Source organism: Chelonia mydas, chromosome 11, assembly GCF_015237465.2.
Source record: "Chelonia mydas isolate rCheMyd1 chromosome 11, rCheMyd1.pri.v2, whole genome shotgun sequence".
NCBI classification, from domain to species: Eukaryota; Metazoa; Chordata; order Testudines; family Cheloniidae; genus Chelonia; species Chelonia mydas.
Genome location: NC_051251.2, coordinates 26,268,705 through 26,288,925, shown reverse-complemented (window position 1 = coordinate 26,288,925; position 20,221 = coordinate 26,268,705). Strand labels below are relative to the sequence as shown.

General features: G+C 42.4%; 1 protein-coding gene across 1 annotated transcript in view; it reads right to left on the bottom strand.

Annotated features, from left to right (window-relative positions):
• The window catches only part of LYPD6B (LY6/PLAUR domain containing 6B), a 114,734-nt gene that overhangs the window by 80,454 nt on the left and 14,059 nt on the right, over nt 1–20,221 (bottom strand). The window lies entirely within an intron of this gene.

The following is a 20,221-nucleotide window of genomic DNA, read 5'->3' as shown; positions in this document are numbered from 1 at the left end:
TATAATATAGAAATGTATAAGAGACCAAACTGGAGAAACACCAGACCAGAAACTGAAGGAAAGACAAGACCAAGGAGTCAGAGAAGGTAATGATTTCCCCGAATGTGGTAACCTGGGCCCATTTACCAATTCTGTCTGATCTGTTATTATTTGTCTGGCATAAATGTATGTCCAGACACTCTAAGTGGCAATAATTCTCTCTGAAATTGTATAAATAAAGGCAAAAATTGATTAAGCCTAAATTGGATGGTGACTCAGTTTCCCAAGTTTTACTCCAATATATCAATGAAAACTGTCAGTGTCCTGGTTTTCAGAGCCCCTAAAAAAAAATTATGTGCCAGGCATTGTAACCCCCTGTAGACTCTGGCTGCCTGCAGGAACCACCAGCCAAGCCTACAAAATTGACAGCAAGCTGAGTAAGTGGATATGAAATTCAGATGCCATCACTTGCCAGGCTGGTCATTTGTAGCCAGCCTGCCATTCTTCTCACCAGTAATCAGGTTAACCAGCTGTGACTCTCTCAGTTTCAGGGCAATTCAAGCCCTTTGGTCAGCTTTACATTAAACATAGCCCCACCCCTCACCCAAGTTTTTGAAGACTGCTTCAGAGCTATTCCTAGCCACAATGTGTAGCTGCACAAGGAGGCAAGAGGAAAGCAGGGATTCCAGCTCCTCCCTCCAAGCTGTCAAAACCCTCCCTAGTCTGTACCTCACAATTACTGACTCTCCACCATGCACTTGCCCAGACCCCAAACCCCTGTGAGATACTATCCTAGCTCTTTTACTTTGAAAAATCAGGTCACCCTAGCCAAAAGCCACCAACGATATTTCTAGTATAGTTCTGAAAGAAGTTGCCTCTTCCAAATTAACTCTTATGTGGACCACACGGACATCCCCTTAAGTATGTATGAATTCCCTAGAGGTGATCAAATTTTCAGGTGTTCAGCACCCCCAGTTGGCCAGATTTCTCAAGAGGGTCCTCCTACTTAGGCACATAAAAAGAGTTCATATTTTCAAAAGCGCTCAGCTCCTAGCTGTTCCCATTGTGACACTTTTAGGCACGTTGTCAAAAGACATCTGCACCCAATGTGCTGAGCTCCATTCAAAAATCTGGCCCACACTGTAGGCGTGAAAGTGTTTTCTACTGGTCTAAGGATTTTGCAGAGTTGCTGTTTTGTTCTTATGTGATTTTGAAGTCTACGGCTGAAATCCTGGCCCCTTTCAAATCAATGGGAGTTTTATTATTGACTTTCGGGAGGAAGCGGGGGGAGGATTAATTTCATTAATGCAGCTAAAAATGAAATTCTTCTCTGGAAGGGAGGGCGACATTGCAATAGTTTGGAATTCAAACACAACGGCTACAGCCAAATAAAGGTGCAGCAGGACCGATCAATCCATTACCACTATTATATATGCAGCACTCAAAAATGTATTAGTCATTTTATTAAGCTGCTTTATTCTTAAATGCTAAAGAGAACCAGGAAGGATTTAAAAAAATGACTTGCTTCCTTTGCTGAAGGTTTACTTAAGTTTTCTAGCCAATGGCTCCTTTATGGCTGTCATTCCATAGTGGTTACTTCTATTTGCTTTGCTTTTCCCAGGTGGGCCTCCCCAGTGCAAAGTAAAATGGAGAGTGGATAAGAATTGACAGGGTGTTTACACTGGTGCAGGTGCTATCACTATCACATGAAGTTTTGGCTGTTTTACACTGGTTGGACAGTTCTTGGATTCATTCCTTGCCAGGTAGTTAGTTGTCCAGGGCAACTTGGAGATCTCTGCCTTCCTTTCCCCCAGGAGCTGCTGTAAAGATGTCAACATGTATGTGACTTGTTTCCGCCACAACTCAAATATGACACAAACCTGGAAGGAAAACTTTGAGTCTCTCAGTTTTAATTTAAATGTGCTATGTATCGTGACTAATACACACTATGCAATGCACTAAAAAGGACTTTAAAACGAGTCTCTTGCTCCCTAAAGACTGGTCAATCAATGAAATCACTTCTGGCTTTGAAGCTAGTGTAAATAGAGTGTGCCAGCTAGGAGTTTCCCTTCATTTCCTATTTATTCTTTCTGAGCTACCCCACTGTGCCTACTGCATCTGGCTTTGTTTGGACTGGTGCAAACAATGCTTTCCTGCCAAACAACCCCTTATTTCTTAAATCACTAGGCTGTTACTAGAGTCAATGCTGGACAGTAAAAGGTGGGAAATCTACTCTGGCATTTACCAATGACTATCTCTGGGCAAACACATGAGTTGACAAAAAGGGTCAGAATTTCAGACCCTGGTAGCACCCACAAATCTTGTGTTTACAGAACTTGCATTTGAACAAACAGCATTTGCACCAAAAAACAGGAGTCAATGCTACAGAACCCACCTAGCATGTGTAAATGCAGATTTAGCATACATGCAAAACTTGCATGCATGCGATTCAGTCTGAAAACATTAGCTTAGAACATGTTCCGCCTAGTTAACATCAGCTGATTCTCTTCACCCAGTTGGGACGTATAAATCCTAAACTGGCTTTTGTCCTCTGCTATTGTCTCTAGCAACACCACTTCATATCCCTGGGGAGTCAGGGTTCAGAGCACTGGGGGAGAACAAGTAATTACAAATGGCAGGTGTCAATGAGGATGGATACTTTTTGGCTGAGCAGACTCAACTTGATTCATAACTTAAAATGACAACTAAACCAACATCTAAAGACCTTAGACCGCCATCTACTTGCCCCCCATTTCAGTACTTAAAACCAGACCACACAAATTGTTCAAGATCTAACCCCAAGGTCCTGACAGACCCATTGAATGACAAGCCTGTGGGCCCCATGTAAGTTACTGCATGGGGAACTGCTTGACCTCACAAGGGCTAAGCTGTTCATACCACTCTAATTTACATCAGCACAGAAGAAGGGCTAATGCAAAAAAGGGCATTTACCCTATTTCCCAACCTCCAATGGGTAGGGAACCAACCATCACACCTGAATGATTCTAACCCCACTAATAGGAGATTGATCCCAGCTGCTAATGTAACCCACAGACGAATGTGTGTTACAAGTCCCCCCTATGCCTGATCTGCAGAGGACGTGAATCTGTTACAGATCTTTAGCTCACGTTGTAGTAGCTCATGAGTTTTTTTGGCTCTGGAGGTCCTGAGTTGAATTCCCAGTGCGTTGATCGAGATGGCAGCCATCACACTAAGACAAATTGTTTCTATTGCAATCCTAAGAAAAACATATCAGTAAATTAAACCGCAACACCCATGCTCATGTCTTGGGTATTTTGTGACCATTCAACATAACCTGCACAATTGCTTCGAAGTCCAAAAGGACCCACACAATCTGATGACCAAAACCCCTGCAATCACCTAAAGCATGATAAAAAAACAGGAAGTAACACTTTAAATTGGCTCAAAACCAGTGAGCTCTGCAGGAAGGAGGATATTTGTGATAGCAGAGCTGGAACAGGCAGAGGCCTGCTTCTAAACTGCCTTTTAAGGGTGGTATCCCATCAGCCAATCTTAGTTGCCTTTAGAGACCCCAAAATTGACTAATGGCAACACCCCCTCCAACAAGAAAGTTTTGGGGTTGGTCAAGAGGTGCCACAGCAACACACAGAGGTGGGGCTGGCCCTCTGGCCTCACAAAATGGCTCCAACTTAAAGGGCCAGTGCCCTTATATTTATGTCTGTGTTGCAAGCTATTTGTAAGGCTTGAGGAGGGGTAGCAGGGAAGCTATTGTGAACCTGAATGTTGAAATTCAGTTTATCCTAGAGTGTCCAAAAGTGGGCAAGTTCATTTTATTTTAACAACTCACCCTGCAGTCTTCCAAACTAGCATAGTGACAATTGCCCTTCATTTTTGAATGACTAATAGATTCTAAACAAGGTTCAAATTTGTGTTAAATTAACAGCACACTTGAATGAGTATAAATTAGGGCTCAAGCTTATACTTCAGAGCTTTGAGAGTACAAAGTGTTATATAGCATCTATGCACATAGCCAGTTCAAATTTCCTTCTCAACCCTACGCCTAATTTCTCTCAAGCAGCTATGCATCTGTTCCACACACTGAATCCCTTATTTCCTATAACTAATGAAGTAGAAAGCCTGGTTCATTTGTCACATCTTTCTGGTTGTTTGATTAAACAGTGATTATTAACCACCTAAATGGATTCCTTCACAGGCAAATTGTGAGGGGCTTGACTTCAACGTTATGCTGTTTAACTTCCAATGCTCTGTAGTTCTAAACCCTCCTATTTTCTTCAAGGAAAGGTTTTGAAAACATTCTTATTCTTGGTATTTGGTATAATAGACAAACTGTATATGTAATTCAAATTCTTGTTAGTCTTGAAATCTTTTTAAATCTTGAAATCACCTGAAATGTGGGATTCACTTGGAAATTGCGCTAGATGAATGGAGGTAAAATGAAGCATAAAAGTTGTTAAACAAATGCTACTAGGAGTAAAACACAGCTACATCTATTCCAATACCCGGTATGTTTATAGATAGAAGAATAAAAGAGTTAAGTTATTTGTCATATCAAAGGATGTACCAAAATAAAAATCACTTCTTATAAAGCCCTTTGCTTTGTGATCCTCATAATGGGACCACTTAAAACATGCATAGAAGATGCTGGTCTTAGATGCCCCTCTCTCTCTCAGAGCACTACACAATTTAGCTTGGCTATTATTCCCTGCTCAGGAGAGTATCACAACTGGAATTGTTGGATGATGCAGGGCACAGACAGAGGTACCCTGTATGTTGGGACTGAAGATGCTACACAAGGAACCTTTAACAATACAGGACCTCCATTAGCAAGTTTTATTAAATTATCCTCCACCATAACTTTTAGATTGGAAGATCACTGAAGCAAAGACTGTCTGTGTCTTAATGTGATGAGCACATTATTGATGCTTGACAGAACAACAAGCACTAGTATTGGCTGATTTTAATTGTTTTTTTTTTAAAATGTAAAACCAGTAAAGATACCAGACCAACTAATGCCAAAGCTCATCGCTCAAACTTCTGCTAACCTATCTGTATTAAATCACATCCACTCACTTAGGGAAAATAGGAATCTTATGGCCCAATCCTGACAAACCCTTAACCAGCCAAATTTCAATGGGTCTGCACTTGAGCCAGGGTTTACAGGATCAGGCCCTTAATGATGTGTTCTGCTCTAAAGCATCCAGCGTTTGCCAGGATAGCTTTATATTCCAGCAAAACAATAATTAAGTTAAATATGTTTAGTGTGGTAATTGCACAGCTATACAGACTTAATCTCCTGGGTGGAGCTGGGATGGGAGACTAACTTGTGCCAGCAGAACCACCTGTCAGCCACGTGCTTTTAATAGAACAGAGGTCTTTAAACTGCACAGGGTTTTTCAGGCAGGTTATTATGAAACATCAATGGCATTCACCTGCAGGTAGATTGTGCTCGAATCCTAATCTCTGTTTTAGTGTCTCTTTCCAGAGTTGAAAAGGATTTCCTGGAAGCAGAAAATAAGTGAGAAGGTTTGAGAGGGAATTTTGGGAATCAGCATCACAGCTTTCAGGCTATATCAGTTTCTTGCTCTCACATAAATGCAGATGAATAAAATAGAGAAAGGAATAGTTGGTGTTTGAACAACTACCCTCAGTCATTTTATACTTGAGACATGAACATTGGTAGCTCCATAGCTCCACTCCAGGAAACTACTCTCCCACCAACAGCCTTCCTCCAACTACCACGCAACAGCTACCCCTGTTCTGCCAGGGACTTTCCCTCCTTCCTTTCCTTTTAGTTCAGGTTTGTATAGACAATCCTTTGGAAAAGCTGCTCCAGGGCCTTCTCTTCCTCTCTCTCTCTCACCTGTTCTGTGTCTAGCACTAAAGATAATGGCTGCTCAATGGTTATCCATGTAATCAATAAATATTTCTTTGCTATTTGGGAGTTCCTCACTGGGAATTGACAGTTCGGGAAGAAGAGGATCCTCTATCACCCAAATATGTAAGATAACCAGGAAAAAAGAAAGAAACAGTCACATCCATATCCTCCTATACAGGTCTCAAGTGAGTTCAGCTGTTACTCCTAGACTGCTCTTCTGTCTTATGGGAGTGCTATGTAGATGCTGACTAGATAATAGAAAGTATGTAAATGTCTGAACATTTTCATTAGTGGCCCACATAATGGAGTGGAGGGATGCTTATAAAATTTGTGGATGACACCAAGCTGAGTGAGGTTGCTAGCACTTTGGAGGACAGGATTAGAATTCAAAACAACTTTGGCAAATTAGAGAATAGGTCTGAAATCAACAAGATGAAATTCAATAAAAATACAAGTGCACAGTACCTCACTTAGAAAGGAAAAATAAAATGCATTACTACAAAATAGCTGTTCTCCTCTGCTTGCTGATAAAGTAGTGTGCAATGTTAATGGATGCATTGGGACTTGATTCATTAGTGTGTATGCTTAATATGGGGTGACAAAGGCTATCTAGCAGGTCTTACTAAGCCACTCAGGATCTCATCTCCTTTACAGTCTGGTACTACCATGAAAACGGAGGGAGGGTTCGGGGTTGCATAGCTATAAGAAGAATCACTTAAGGGATGTAATGTTATGTGTGAGGGATGTTCTAAAGAGGGAGACCTCTAACCATGAGAGAGGTCTGCCCAGCACTGCCTTTCCTATACTTGTGGGAGAATGGATGTCTGAGCAATGCCACTTGCACCCATGGTGAGAGGGCTCTAAATGTCTTAAATTTTCCAACTATCAGTGAAAACATAAATGATTCATGTTTCATTTCTTAAAAAAAAAAAAATAGGGAATAACTGGCTTGGCAGTAATACTGCTGAAAAGGAAGTGGGGTTTATAGTGAATCACAAATTGAATATAAGCCAACAATGTGATGCAGTTGCAAAAAAGGCTAATATTCTGGGGTGTATTAGCAGGTGTGTCATATGTAATACATGTAATAAAAATTGTCCCGGTCTATTCAGCACTAGGGCAGCCTCAGCTGGCGTACTGTGTCGAGGTCGGGGCTCCATACTTTAGGAAAGATATGGACAAATTGGGGAGTCCAGAGAAGAGCAACAAACATGATACAAGATTTAGAAAACTCTGGTCTTTGAGTTTTAAAAAAACCGGGCATGTTTAGTCTTGAGAAGAGAAGACTGAGGAGGAACCTTATAACAGTCTTCAAATGCATTAAGGACAGTTATAAAGAGGACGACGATCGATTTGTTCTCCAAGTCCACCCAAAGGTAGGACAAGAAATAATCAGATTAATCTGCAGCAAGGGAGATTTAGGTTAGATATTAGGAAAAACTTTCTAACCATATGGGTAGTTATGTTCTGGAATAGGCTTCTGAGGGAGGTTCTGGAATCCACATTACTGGAGATTTTTAAGAACAGGTTGGACAAATACCTGTCAGGTATGGTCTAGGTTTACTTGGATCTGTCTCAACATGGGGGCTGGACAAGATGACCTCTCGGGGTGCTTCCAGCCCTACATTTCTATGATTGTATAGACTAAAAGTTTGTAAATTTATTATGTACCTACTGGTGCATAACATGGAGCACTGTCCATATCTTAGTAGGTTCAATAAAGTTGTTATGCACTGCCAATGGGTTCTGAATTCTTCCTAAGTTCTTAATATAGCATGTTTTTGCACTTTTGTTTCAATCACATCTTTTCTCTTTAAGCTAGGGGCTAAGAGGGAAGCTGGGAGGCAGCAGCCCCTTCTTTGTATGGGCACAGTGCTTTCCAATTCTGCTGCAGTGCCACGATAGACCTTGTTATGACCAAAGCAGATTGCTTAATCCTCACAAGGCTCCTGTGAGGGAGGTGGGTAAATATTATTAGCCTCATTTTAATTATGAACAAAGCGAGCCACAGAGAAGTTAAATTATTTGCCTAAGGCCACACAACAAGTCAGTGGCAAAGTTGGAACACACCTCAGCTTTCCCAGCTTCCACTGCCCTGCCTCTCTGATGTAAAACAAGAGGCCTGAGTCTAGCAAAAAACCAAAACAAATGGATAGCCCCCCAGAGCAACATGCTTCAGCTCTGATTTGAAGGCAACACAAGTAGGGTGAGAGAAGTTCCACTTCCATGCTCACTACTCTTTCTCAGATGCTCTTTCTGCATGACCTGCCAACAACAGTACTTGCTGGGATGTGTACATCTAAGAACTGGACTCAGACCACTGGACAGTTTTCTGACAGCAATAGTTTTCAGATTCTAATCGCTTTTGCACAAGGACTGTCACTGTAGGTAATAATAGCCACACCTATTAAGGTTCCCTGACGGCTCCTATTATAAGATTCCATTTTCAGTTGTTTATAATTTTGTGAAAATTTAACCATTTGGCTGAAATTTTGTATGCCTGGTGGCTGCCTCAGCTATTTTGTGTGTGTGTGGTTTTTATTTCAGCCAAAACGTTCCAGCCATTTTCTAAAGTGAAGTTAAAGAAAAATAAGTTCTTTTGCCCATGTTAAAAAAAAAAAATTGAGACCTTTGCTTTGAACAGTTGTCGCACCTCCATAGTTTGGAGCAGGAGGTTTTGATATTTGGCATGAAATGGCCTTTGTGTCAGGGATGTGCCATTTGCCATCCCCATGAAAATCCTCCCAAATTTGGCCAAGTTATAAACCTTTGAAAGATTGCAGATCGCATATGCTCAATAGAGACTTCTTAAACTGGCGCAGCTAAAATGTCTGAAGATTCTATTCTTACTAAGCATGCTTGAGCCTCTCGCAGCTCCTTGCACTAACCAGACTGCACATGCTCCAGACTTGGGCTAGTGGGGCTCAGAAAGGCTTTCCCTTAATGGCTGCCTCCAGCTGCTCCAGGCCAGTGTGGGGCCGGGCACTGCAACTGACAGCAGGCATCCCATTTCTCCTGTGCTCTCAATGACTCCACTGTTGACATCCAGGCAACATGGAGACAGAAGCTGTCTGATTCAAATGAAAAGAGGAGACAAAAACTGGACTGAGGGGAGGGAAAGGAGAACTTGGGACAAAGAATCTAGGGACAGACTGGAGGGCAGTGGAGAGAAACTGGAAATTGGCAGGGGGAGATGGGGACTGAATGAGCAAGGAGGCTGGGTGCCCCAGGGGGAAGGGCAGGCTAAGACTGGTTGGGTGGGAAGGCTGGGACTAGGAGCCGGTAAGAGTTATGTAGGGAGGGGAGGACACTGAAATAAGGCAAGGAGCTGGAGGGGAGACTGGGAATGTCTGAACAAGGAAACTAGGATTAGGAACCAGTATGTGGGGGGAAATGGAGACATGGGGAAGGGAGTAAGATCTGGCAAGGAGATGGAGTGCAGGGGAAGAGCTATATAATGCTAAGTGCCTTGGAAAATCAGGTTCTAGTCATCTATAGAGTGGGCACCAAAATTAGTGGAAATTGGACCTTAATATCTCTGTCCCTCTCCTCCCCATCTGTAAAATGAGGCTAATACCTGTCAGGGATGTGGTGAAGATAAATTAATGCTTGTGAAGCACTCGATACTGTTGTGGGGCACGCCAGAGAAAAGTCCATGAGGAAATTAATCATTCAGTCTTCAGAGCTGGGTTTGAACAATGTGCAGAAGATAAGGCCACACAGCTGTACGTTTGTACAGTGCCGGATATACCAGGACCCTGACCTGACTCCAAGCCTCTAGACATTATCATGATTTGAATGTTCAACAACTACTGATTCACCTAAAGGTTAAAGACACTGCAACGTATTACCAATTCCATGCACCATCTGGTCCCATTGTTATGTCATCTGAACGTATTATCCACATATAGTGGACAGCATTAAAGAGCCAATATTCCTTAACAGTTCTCACAAGTCTGTCGTACGCGAAGTACAGTGTGTGTGTTGGGGCAGGGGAGAGGGGTGGAATGTGGCAGTCTAACTGCTATGCTAGCAACTGCCAGCTTGTTAATGGCAACCATCTATGGTACACAGTTTGTCAGCTCTGAGCCTAAAGATCTGCCAAACCTATTTGGAAGGATGCGTTCTACTTTGTTTTAACAATTGTCCTAAGACATCTTCAAGTGCTATTACACTTTGAAAATTGAATAAATACAGCATTTTTGTTTCTTCCAAATGACTCCATATCAAATGTACTCAGTTTATAGATATGGAATTTTTTTCCTGTTTGCCCTGTAAACTGAAGGCTAAGGGCATATTTAGGTCATGTCTACACTACTCTCCTTCTGTCGGTGGTGTTCGTCCTCACCAGGAGCACTTCCATCGACTTATGAGGGGCGGTCCAGGTTTTCAGCTCTGCATACATCTCCTCGCCAGGACCCCAGCTGTGCCCTGGGCTCTGGGCTCTCTGCTATCCTCTAGGCTCTCAGCTCCCCTCCAGGAGCTGGCCTGCTCTCTGAGGTCCTCATTCCCCACCAGGAGCAGGCCTGCCCCCTGCTCTCAACTCCGAGCTGGGGAGCTGGGAGCCCGGGGGACAGCTGGGCTCTAGCTGGAGCCCCACCCCCAGCCCAGGGGACTGCCCAGCTGACTTGTCAATTTCACAGCTCCAGCCTGGAGTTGTGAAATTGACAAGAATGAGAGTCAACAGCCAATGTAAGTCATCCGCAGCATCTAGGTGGACACTGCGTCATCCTAACTACCCCTACGCCTCTCGAGGAAGACATAATCCCTATGCCTCTCATGGATGCAGAGTTATGATGTGGCTGTAGTAGGGCACTTACATTGGTGGGAGCAAGACTGTAGTATGACATAATTGACATAATTAAGTCCACTTAAGTTGCCTTACCTCAACCTAACTCTGCAGTGTAAACCAGACCTATGCTGTACTCTCTCTCTCTCACTCATACATCATTACACCAGACTTCAATAGGACTGTTCATATGACTGAAGTTAGACTTTTTTTAAATATCAGAATCACAGCCTAGTAATTTAGGGCCTTAGTTCTGAGAGGTTCTGAGCATACTCAAATTCCACTGAAATTACAGAATCATAGAATATGATTAATGGATATTGATACAAGTAGCCCTGTAAATTGCTGTGCATCAAGTCCTTAAGTTAACAATTCTGTTCGTGTAAGACCCAAAATAGAATCCAAATCCTTCACCCTTGTCTGTATTGGGTATTAAGTGCTGACATGTAAAATGTAGTAAAAACCTATTTTATTCAGGAAAATAAGCAGACAAGATAGTGAATATACAGAGGCAATCCTCTGAATAAGAATGGGTAATTTTTACCATCACTTTTCTGAGCATAACCCAATTTTAAACTGCTAAACTTTATACAATATATTTAAAGCTTCCTTGGTGCCAATAAAATCATACAGATTTATAGGGGAAAATTATATGCATCACTCCTGAGCCAAATCTTGAATGATAAATTTCAGTACTCAGCAAATTTTGTTTGACTGAGCTATAGATAAACCCCAGAAATCGCATTTAGAATGGCAACTGTGTCATGCCATGAATGGCACCTCCAGAATTCTGCCCAAAAGCATTACTCAGAAAAAAACAAATACTGACTCAGAAAGAATCTCATCTTCAGTAAACCTTTCGCACAGTTAACGAGGGATTGCCATTAGCTCAGGAGATGTCCATGCAACTCTACAAAGTAACTGACTTGAATTTTCTTGTGTTCCATTGTTTCATGTCAGGTACATTCACCAAACAAAACATAGGCCCAATTTATCAAACGCTTAACTGAGAGCATTTTGCAGCTTCAAAGTGAAGTACAAATATTAACTAATTAATCTTCACAACACCTTCAGGTAAGTAAACATAATTAGCATCAATTTACAACCAGGAGAGAAAGAATGGTCCAGTGGTGGGGCACTAGCCTAGGAGCTAGGAGATTTGGGTTCAAGTCCCTATTCTGCCACAGACTTCCTGTATGACTGTGGGCAAGTCAATTAGCTTCTCTGTGCCTCAGTTCCCCATTTGTAAAATGGGGCTACATCTAAGATGGCTGGTGATCTAGGTACTTACCTAAACCAAGAAACAGACAGAAGTCACCCTTACCCAATATTGGCATTGGACAAAGTAGATGAATGGTGATGATTTTACATATAGGGAAACAGACTAGGTCAAGTCACTTGGCCAAGGTCACAGCAAGTCAGAGAGTCAGGACTATAACCCAGGATAGTTCTGGTTTTCAGTCCTATACCCGGCCCTCTCATCCTCAGTTTATGAGAATCTCATATTAATCTGCTGTATTAATGCCACTTGAGGGATTAAGTCATAAAGGCCACAAAAAAAGACATGGGTTTAGGTACTAAATGTTATACTTGGGCTTGATTCTGAATTCAAAGTTTGCATGGATTTCAATGAGAGTTATAGGTGCAGATGTAATACAAAATTTAAGCCTCTAGTCTAGTCCAAAAATTGATATTCAGTTTCTTATATATTCATAAAAGCCAAATAGGCAGCTCCCTGGGTGAAGTGTTTGTGCCTCAGAAGTGTATGAAGAACTATTTAAAGAGAAGAATTCTTGCCTGCAAAGTTCATGTTTAATCATAAAAATAAAATGTGAACTTTCTAAAACTACCCAGTAAAGTCTGCCAGAAGCACAGCAATGTGCGCAATCCTCTATAAATCGCACTGCATGCTCCAGCACGTTCACTTAGCTGCATCTGGGCCTATAATGAAATCAGCTAAATTCTTACTTCAGTAAGAACATAGAGTCAGTTAACTTTACATGGGCCCAACTTTAAAATTAGATGTGCTTATAAAACTGGCAACTGTTGTATTAATTTAGATGGAATATATGAGCCCAAAGAGTTAAAGGTGTTAAGGTAACCTAGTCACGGTCCAATATTAAACAGTTTTAAACCAGGTTCAAAGTCTGGGATACAAAGACCTCATCCTGCTTGATACCATGGCAAATACATCATTAACATCTTTTTAACCTTTTAGTAAAGATACAGAAAAGAAAAACAATCAAACATTTGAAATATAAAGCATTAAATAAGGCTTTCTTTTTAGCAACATGCCTTGTTCCCTTTAGCTAGAGAATTCTTAAGACAAAAAAACCCCTTGCTTGACAGTCTTAGATTATATTAAATATGGTAATAGCTGTACATTTTGAGGAAAAGAGAAGTCCACTGAGATGGGCTGGAGCTGTTGTTATTGCTGTTATTGTTAAGGTCTGATCCTATTTCCTAAGACAACAAAACAAGACAAACACACACAAAAGACAAAAGAATAGCAAACAGAAAACACAGCTTCTGTCTCTAATATTGACTTTCACTTGCAACCTCACTGTGGGAGGGCGGGGGGGGGGGGGGGGGAGGAGGGGAAGAGAGCCTCACAGGCCCAGCACATCATCTTATCAGACACTCAGGCCTTGTCTACACTGCCGATAAGTTGACCTAAGTTACGCTACTCCAGCTCCTGTAAATAATGTAGCTGGAGTCGACATAGCTTAATTAAATAATCCTGTGACCCAAAGCAGCTAATTGTGACCATGGGAAACAGGCAGATGTAGATCACATTTTTCTTAGCCAGTAAATAAATCTGAAGAAGTAAAATCTCCTGCTTTATTTGTATACTAAAATAGTTTTGCTATATGAGGCATGATCACTATTCAAGGACAGAAAAGGATTGTATGGGACAGGAACAGGCACAATGCCTTGGTATTAAGCCAAAAAGAATAAATGACAATCTGACATCCAAGTGAACAACCACCCCTTAGATTTAGATAAGTGAGGTTATCAGAACGCATCTGCCAACTGACAGGCACTTATTACCTTAACCTCAGTGATGTGCTATTAGATGTTCACTATTCAAAGAGCAGTTAACGAGTACGTGCTTGAATACCAGGTATCATCTGTCAGAAAGGGCAATCAAGTGGAATTGTCAATAGGATAATAGGCTGGGATCCGAACTGGTTAAAAAAGAATGCCCTTGGTAAAATTTCCCTAGGGAAAGAGGCAGTTAAAGAATTGCAAAGGAATGTAAGGGCTCATAGACTGCATGTAAGCAAGCTGTATTGGCATTTCCCTTTCCCATTTTGAGCTTTATCATCATCACCTGAGATCAAGCAGGGTGCAATAATAATCTTTAAGCTTTTTTTTTTTTTTTTTAAGTCATTAGCATCTGGGTGGCCTTTAAGTTTTGCACAGGTAGGTGAGATGCCCTGAAACTTACAATCACATGGTGTTTCGATACAAGGTACATCCTAGTGGCTTGGCATGCTGCTCAACAAAACAATGCCAGATGAAGCCCAGTGTCTAATCTGGCTAGCCATGTTACACAATATCCATCTCACCTCTCATTTGCTTGGAACACTTTGTTGCTCAACTTTTGCTTTTTAAGAGAACAATTTTGATCCTTTTTTAGACAATTAAATAAATTTATCTTGAATTGGAACAGGTGTAGGAAATGATCATTAGCTTGTATTTGCATTCCACAAGAGGAATATCAAATTGAGGTTTACCAGCAAGGTACTGTAAAGGAAGTATAAATCTTCAGGTGTGAGGTTGCAAAATATAATCCCACCATTCACCCAATCAGTTACCAAAGCACTCAGATGCTAATAATTGGAATGGCCTCCAGACAGTCCCAGGATCAGGGACAGTAAGCCATCCTTGTGCCCCAGCTAAGCACAGTTCAGGTGGATTGGAGGATGTGGACCAACATGCCAGCTTGCTGTTGGATTTTTTTTTTAACTGAAATAGATGTGGGCTTTTGAATGTTTGTGGTTTTAATTATTTTGTTGTTTAATACAATTCTATCTTTTGAGAAAACATTTTAAAAAAAATAAACTCAGCTTGTTTACATTCAATTCATGGACATAGATTTGTAGAAAGCAGACAAAGGACTTGTTGTGTGGGCAAAGTCAGATTTTGGAGTAGTTTGAAACTTTCCTGGGTAGCTCAGATTCCAGCTGATAATTTTCCCTCCGCCGTAACTTTTGTGTAATGAACATTAGGCAAAAGACAATACCATGCAGTCTTGCAACCATGAGGGGCTGAGAACTGGGTACAAATAACGGCAATGACAAGTATGAGTGAGGTGTTGCATTACCTGAGCCAGACAGGCAAACAATGGTCTTCTGGAAAGAAAGAAGATCCCAACCCAGAGTACAATGCTACTGTGACAACACTAGTCATGAAGCTATGAGCTGTGGGGAATCTGGTTGGAAGGAGCAATGGCCAAATTTCTTTTCTCAATTAGCCTTCACTTTTGATGGGAGAAACATCAGCAGTCCGAGCCACCCCCCTGAGCGATGTAAGTGACACTGACCTAAATGCAGATGTGGCCAGCACTATGTTGGCAGGAGAAGCTCTCCCACCAACATAGCTCTCGCCACTCGGGGAGGTGGAGTAATTATGCCGACGGGAGAGCTCTCTCCCATCGGCACAGAGCATCTGCACTAGCCGTACTACAGCGGTGCAGCTGCATCGGTACAGCTGCACCACTGTAGCAATTCTAGTGTAGACCAGCCCTAAGTGAAGCTTCATCTATGGCGGAAGGAAGGTCAGTGCTAGTAGGCCAGGCTTTGGAGTCAAGGGGACATGCATGGTGCATGCGAAGTTTCCAAGGCTCTGAGATACTAGGTTCCCTATGTTTTCCCTATTGATTTCAGAAACTTCTAATCCTAGCTCTATATATTCCAATGAGCTTTGAGTTTTAGTATCACTTTGTTACAACAGAATCATTGCAATCATCAAGACAAGTATTGTGGCTGCACTTTTTCTTTTCCCGCTGCTAGATGACTGTATAACTATTAACATCTGCAGTTATGCAAGTTTCAACTACAGTAAAGGTAATCACCACCACACCTGTGAGAGTCAAAGAGGCATTCCTATCTGCAACCTCATGTTAATGACATTGCACACGTGTATTATAGACAGATTTTAGTCTTCCTTTGAAACAGATGTTGGGCACTGCCTGAGACAGATTACTGGTCTAAAATCTATAGTCTAGTCTTTGTGACAACATGTGTGATCAAATATTCAAAAAAAATCTCTGTATTCTATAGTCTGAAGATTAAGTCTTATTTCAGACTGCAGTTATTTGCTCCTCTAGCTATTGAAGCATACATGACAGCAATCCACCAAATATCACAGAAGGATTTTCAGAATAGCAATACTATTACTGTCAATGGTTTATAATCCACTACAAAAAAGTGGACAGTCTTTTATATAAGCTTGCCATTTAAATAAGTGGGCAAAAATCACAGCACTTCACATTTAAACCTAGGATAAACCAAATAAAATAAAGTGAAGCACTACTCCTACTCCTACAACTGGTGTCAATCTTTAATCCTAACTAATCACCTAATCCAGGGTGAGACTAAGTATTTCAGGTTCATCTTCTCTATCACTTGTATCTACAAGTACAATTTTATTAGGCTGTAAGAAAAATATTCCTAGAAAATCCATCAGCTAATTTGTCTGAAAGCTCTCACACACAGAGATATTCTTGACAGAAAAAATTTAAACATGAGCAAAAAATCCCAGACCTCCTGCCTCCTTGTACTGTGCCTCACCACATCCTCCTCCTATCATTAGGTAAGATAACAATCAGCTCTTCTGAAGCACCTATTGTCAACATGCTGCACTGATGTGTTTAAGCCTAACCCTAACCCAAACCAGGTTAGCCCATATAAATTTTCACCTGGTTTGAAATTCCTGATTTATAGGCAATGGGTTCATTTAGCTTAACAAAAAAACAAAACAAAACTCCTCACTAGACTGAACTGTTTGTGCTGTAATTGATTTAATTTAGATAGGGGCCAAATTCTGCCCACGATGCACGTGCACAGCTTTCACCAATGCAAATGTAAATGAGGGCAAAACCTAACCTGGTACATTCTCAAATCAGATCACTTTTTCTCAACACTGAGTCTTTCAATACTTGGCTCAATTTTTATTTTTATTTTAAAGCTTCATTTTCAATCAAATAACTGCTTGGCAGAGGTCAGATTTTTATGGCCCATCTACACTACAGACACAATGGTGTTGAAATACCCAGTTATATCACAGTAGTATCCGGTTCTGAGTACTACCCAGAGATGTAATCATAACTGGAAATGGGCCAACCAACATGCAGATAGCTGAGCTTGATTTGATAGTAAACCTAACAGAGCTGAAATGGGATCAGAGGATAGGCCCAAGACAAGACACACACCCGGGGAAGGAAAACCATCATTGAGAAACCCTGGGATGGGTGGGCAAAAGCAGTATTCCATATATGGACAGCGGCATCACTTGGCCAGGGATTGCCCAATGCACGCACTGAGGCCCAGTGCAGTGCTTGAAAGGCCAGCTGCACCCTAGCCCCAAAGAGTTAGCTGTGTGATTGAAGCTCCGGTGGGAGGAAGTCACACAGCCAGTCTGCCAATGGCATATAGTGTTCATGCTGAGGCATTCACACTTCAAATCACTGCCCACGTCATGCTACACCCTTCCAGGTACAGATCCATCTGTCCGTCAATGGGAGAGGAAGGTGGTAGTTAACGGGGAGACATTCATTGGATGGAGAGATACTGGGGCTGCTAAGACTATAGTTAAGCCCCAACTCATTAAACCCTATCAAATGCTCCCAGGGTGTGAAATCTGGTGTAAAGTTTCTGGTGTAAAAGCCTTCACTCAGCCTACAGCACAGATGTCTATCCAGACCTAGGAATGGCCAGGGTGCTAGTACAGGCACATTGTCAGATATCCCACAGTCTTCCCTTTTGGGGAATGATATTATGGCTTTAAAAGAAGAAGCGGTCAAATCAGACCCCCTCAGGTAGCTCCAGACGTGAAAGTGACTGTCAGCTGAACTTCAAATGGAGTAGCTGACAAGGAGGAAGCTAGTATCCAAGAGGAATCAGGTTACCTCCAGAGGGTATGCAAACAAATACATGCGCGGGGGAAATGAAAGACCCCCATCCTTCAGAGAATTAAGCTCTCTGCCTACCCTGAAAAGAGAACCAGAGGCAGTACAGAGTATGGTCATGGCAGTGTCTCCAAACAAAAGTAGGGATACCGACACCAGGGCAGGTGCGGTGCACTGCCAAACCTATGACTCCCACCTCAGAGGGGGAAATGCCCAAATAAAGTGCAGGACAGCTGCCTGGGAAATGATAACAGTAACTACAGCAAGGAAGGACAGGGAACTTCTTCCTACAGTCTCTGCCTGATTGTCTGTAAAAACATACAGCCAGATGGGACTGGGAGATGGCACAGAAAAAGGAATTTTGCTAAGGGGAAAAGTTTGAAGACTCTCCCTTGCCCAGCCCCTTTGCTGTTAAAAGCAGCTGCATGGTTGACAGCCACTTCACAGGGAAGTAGCCCTAACATGTTTCTCCCTGTAAAGTAGATAGGTAAGCATTATTATTCCCACTTAGATAGGAAAGCACAGAGAAAGTAAGTGGCTTGTCCAGAGGTAGTTAGTTAGAGCCACAACCAGAACCCAGGTCTCCTGACCACAAGTCCCATGATCTAATCACATCACTAAATTGCTCACAGAGTTCTCGCCATAGCTGTGTAAAATGAAGTAGATTCAGTGCACAGAAGTTTGAACAAACATTTGTTTCACTACACACACACGCATGCTGTAAGGGCAAATCTACACTATAAAATTAATTCGACCTAAGTTCCGTTGTCGTACAGCTGCCACAGTAATTAAATCACTTTTGCATGTTCACTATGCTCCTTGTGTCAGCAGTGTGTCCCCTCACTACCAGGGTTTGCACTGATGCAGAGAGCAGTGCACAGTGAGTAGCTATCCCACCGTACAGCTTGCCACCATCTTGCACAGGGTGTTTTAGGAAGGGTTTGCGACACCTCATCAGGGCAAACGAGTTGCACAGGCATGCCTGGGAACATGGTTTCAACATCCCATGATGCAGTTTGCTCCTTCCCAGAATTTTATCTGCATCCCATAATGTTTCGTGCCTCTTTTCAAAAGCCCTGCAAACCAGCGCATCTGCCATTGGTGTGAGAAGCACGGATCCTACACAGCTCTGCACTACTGTGATAAGCGTTGCAAGCACAATGTGCCTGATCCTGCAGTATTTGCAGAGCTGCCAGAGGAGCCAGGCAGCAGAACAAGACAATTCCTTAGAGGCTGCCTTGCTGTTGGACCTAGAAAGAAACAATTCAAGGTGGTTGTTGGCATTCATGGAGCAGCTGCAGACAGTGGAGCACCGGTTCTGGACCAGAGAAACAAGCACTGACTGGTGAGATCGCATCGTTATGCAGGTATGGGATGATGAGCAGTGGCTGCAGAACTTTTGCACGTGTAAGGCCACATTCCTGGAAGCGTGTGTGGGACTTGCTCAGCCCTCCGGCATAGCAACACCAAAACAAGAGCTGCATTGACAGTGGAGAAGCGAGTGGTGATGACTGTGTGGCAGCTTGCAATACCAGACTGCTACCGATCAGTCGGGAATCAGTTTGGAGTTAGGAAATCTTCTGTGGGGGTTGCTGTGATGCAAGTGTGCAAGGCCATTAATTGCATCCTGCTGCAAAGGACTGTGACTCTGGGCAATGTGAAGGACATAGTGGATGGTTTTGCAGCAATGGGGTTCCTGAACTGCAGTGGGATGACATATGACACACATCTCCCTATTTTGGCACTAGACCACCTTGCCACAGAGTACATCAACAGAAAGGGCTACTTTTCTATTGCATGCGGTGGTGGATCACCGTGGATGTTTTACCAACATCAGTGTAGGATGGTCAGGGAAGGTGCATGATGCACTCATTTTTAAGAGCACAGGCCTGTTCAGAAAGCTGCAAGCAGGGACCTTCTTTCCAGACCGACAGATTACCACTGCGGATATTGAGATGCCAATAGTGATCCTGGGAGACCCAGCCTACCCCTTACTTCTGTGGCTATATACCGGCCACCTCGATAGCAGCAAGGCGCACTTCAGCTACAGGCTGAGCCAGTGCAGAATGACATTTGAATGTGCCTTTGGCCATCTAAAAGGCCACTGGTACAGTCTACTCACAAGATTAGACCTCAGTGAAAAAAAAAAAACTCAGTGGTTATAGCTGCCTGCTGTGCGATTCATAATATCTGTGAAGCAAAGGGGGGAAAGTTTCTGCTGGAGTGGAGGGTGGAAGAGGAATGGTTGTCTGCTGATTTTGAGCAGCCAGATACCAGGGCTATAAGAAGAGCTCAATAGGGAGCTATAGGGATTCAGGGAGTGATTGAAAGACCGTCTTAATAGTGAGCCACAGTAATGTGTGTTTATGTAGTGTGCTCTGCCTGGCATTGTTTTTGTGCACCCTGCTATGAACCTTGTAATGAGTGCAAAGAGTAATAT